Source organism: Piliocolobus tephrosceles, chromosome 4, assembly GCF_002776525.5.
Source record: "Piliocolobus tephrosceles isolate RC106 chromosome 4, ASM277652v3, whole genome shotgun sequence".
Taxonomy (NCBI): domain Eukaryota; kingdom Metazoa; phylum Chordata; class Mammalia; order Primates; family Cercopithecidae; genus Piliocolobus; species Piliocolobus tephrosceles.
Window position 1 is genome coordinate 118742388 of NC_045437.1, and position 3574 is coordinate 118745961.

The following is a 3574-nucleotide window of genomic DNA, read 5'->3' on the forward strand; positions in this document are numbered from 1 at the left end:
AACTCCTGGAAATTCACCCAATTTGTTGCATGTATCAGTATTTATTCCTTTTGACTGCTGAGTAGTATTTGGTGATATGCGTATGCCATACTGAAGGACACGTTCCAAACATGTTTAAAAGCCGGCTGCCTCCAGTTTTTGACTCTTGCGAGTAAAAGTGATATGAACATTCTTGTACATGTTTTGGGTAAATGTAAGTTTCATTTCCCTGGGATAAATGCCTGAAAGGGCAATCGCTGGGCCATAGCATCATGGCATGATAGTTTTATAAGAAATTGTCAAACTGTTTTACAGAATGGCTGTACCATTGTACATTCTCATTAACAGTGTATGAGTGATTTGGTTTCTCCTCATCCCCACCAATGTCTGTTTTCACTATTTTTTAATTTAACTGTTTTGATAAGTGTTTAGTAACATCTCGTGGTTTTAATGTGTATTTCCCTGATAGCTAATGATGTTTAATATCTCTTCTTTTTTTAAAATTTTATCAAGCAATTTTTGTTTTGTTTTGTTTTGGGTGGAGACAGTGTCTTGCTATGTTTCCCAGGCTGGTCTTGAACTTCTGGGCTCAAGCAATCCTCCCACCTCGGGCTCCCAAAGTGCTGGGATTACAGATGTGAGCCACCATGCCCTGCCTGAACATCTTTTCCTAATAGCTTATTTGCCATCTGCACCCCCTCCTTAGTGGAATATCTGTTCCTGTCTTTTGCCCATTTACTAATCGGGTTGGTTTTGCTACAGTTGAGTTTTGAGACAGTTTTTTGCTCATTTTAGATACTGGTTCTTCTTAGGATATATGGTTTGCAAACTATTTTCTCCCAGTCTGTAGTTTATCTTTTCAACTTCATCACATGAACTTTTGCAGAGAAAATGTTTTACGTTTTGATCTAATCTGTCACTTTTTCTTTTATGAATTGTGCTTTTTTGTGGCAAGTCTAAGAACTCTTCACCTAGCCCTAGGTTCCGAAGACTTTCTTTTGTTGTTGTTGTTGTAGTATAGCTTTACGCTTCTTATTTCAGCCCATGATCCATTTGGAATCAATTTTTGTATAAAGTGTGAAGTTTGAGGTTCATTTTTCTTGCTTATGGGTGTCCAGTTGCTCCAGGACCATTTGTTCTGTATTCTGTTTCATTGATCTATGTATCTATCCCTGCATCAATACTACACTGTCTTGATTGCTGTAGCTTTACAGTGAATCTTAATAGCAAGTAAAGTGATTTTTCCTACTTTGTTTTTCTTTGTCAAGATTGTTTCAGCTCTCATAGGGCCTATGCCTTTCCATATAAACTTTAGAACAAGCTTATCTAGTCAACAAACTACTTTGCCAGCTGGGATTGTGATAGGAATTACATCAAACCTATGAATCACTTTGGGGAGAATTGTCATATTTACTCTGTGGTGTCTTCTATCCCATGAACACAGTATGCTTCTTCATTTATTTAGGTCTTCTGTTTTGTTTGTTTTTTAACCAGCACTTTGTAATTTTAGGGATATAGCTTTTGTACATGTTTTGTAGGTATATACCTAAATATTTCATATTCTTTGGACTTTCCTTATACTTTAAAAGCTCCCATGTACCAAACAAATTTCATGTGTTAAGAAATCATCAATGTTCCACATTTTGTGAACTAACTTTACCAAAGTTCCACATACAGAGCTTCTGATTGGCACCCAGGTAACTTATATATGGAGGCCTGCTGTACGCTAGGCATTTCACTAGATTATTTTACTACAGCTTCTCTAGGCTATAATTCTGCGGGTAGTGGGAAATTAAATCTGTCTTACTAACCATTGCATTTCTGATGCCCCTTATGCAGCCCGTTACATAGTAAATGTTCAGTAAAAATACCTGTTGAAAGGATGAATAATGAATGATCTCAAACTGCAGGCTCTGAGAGGCCAGGAACTGTGTCTGGTGAATACATTTTTGTAATCATAGTACTTGGCTCAGTAAATATTTGCCGAATGAGTAAAGCAGGTGGCATGATTTTACGTTTTGAAGAGACCGAGGTCCAGGGAGGCTAGGGAAGGTTATCGGAATTAGTGGGTGTCATGAACGAAGTACCTACTATGCGCCTGACCCAGAGTAAGTGCCTTCCACATGTTACCTCATCTAGTCCTCCTAACTGCCCTACAAGGCCGGGGCTGTTAGTTTCTGTTGGGCATGTTAATCTCCTTACTCAGTGGCACATACCCTGCCTTAGTATGGGTCTATTTAACTCCAAAGTCTCCTCGTTTACCACAAGGAGTTAATGTAGTTTCAGCTAAAAACAAAGAAGGTGGTCATTCTTGCCTTTTGTGGCTTCGTTGTGCATAAGCAGATGTGAGAGTTCCATTAGACTTTTTGAATATCAAACATAACCACCTTCTCTCCTGTCCTTCTGTGTCCACAGTTTGTTCCTTCAGGCGGCTTCATGGTCTTTCTGACTTCAAGAATGAAGCTGCAGACCCTCCAGGTGAGTGTTACAGTTCTTAAAGGTAGTGTACCGAAAGAGTGAGCAGCAGCAAGATTTATTGGGAAGAGCAAAAGAACAAAGCTTCCACAGCATGGAAGGGGACCCCAGTGGGCTGCTGCTGCTGGCTGGGGTGGCCAGCTTTATTCCCTTATTTGTCCCCGCCCACGTCCTGCTGATTGGTCCTTTTTACAGAGTGCTGATTGGTCCATTTTACAGAGTGCTGATTGGTCCATTTTGTAGAGTGCTGATTGGGCCATTTACAATCCTTTAGTTAGACACAGAGCGCTGATTGGTGCATTTTTACAGAGTGCTGATTGGTGCATTTACAATCCTTTAGCTAGACACAGAGTGCTGATTGGTGCATTTACAATCCTTTGGCTAGACAGAAAAGTTCTCCAAGTCCCCAATGGACCCAGGAAGTCCAGCTGACTTCACCTCTCACTTCCAACTCCATGACTATCCCAGGTTGGTGCGTGGGGCATTTCATACAGTCTCCACTGCTTTCTGCCTCTTCTTCTGCATATCTTTATTGTTATTACTAAAGTGGCTATGTTGTCTGGGGTAAATGCCCAGGGTTCGTTGTCTTATGCCAGGAAAATTTAGGATACGGACACACAAAATAGGCAAAAAAGGGGAAAGAAAAACAGCTCCAGAGAGAGATTGAGAGGGAACTTCTCAGAGGAAAAGACCAGCCAGTGATGGCTGCAGCAGAATTTCACAGTTAGGCTTGTGGAGGTGGTGTCTGATTTACACAGGGCTCACAGTTTGGTTCCATGAGGTGTGACATAAGGCTAGCTGCCCCACCCTAATCTTATTATGCAAATGAACTTTCCCTTTAGCCAGGGCTGTCTTGTCTGCTCCTTACTATACGCGTGGCAGACAAAGAGAAGGGAAGATGGAGGTGCCATCTCGAACATGATTGGCACAACTGCAGCCTCTATGTCTGCAGCTCGATTTTACAGGCTGCTCTTTGTCAGAAAGGAAAATAATTGGGGGCTGCTTTTCATTAAAAGGAAAACTTTACCGAGGACTTCCACACCCTCTCTGTCTAACTAATTAATTTCTTCTTAACTCCTGTATTATTACCATGCGCAACTAAGATATTTTGAGAGTTTTC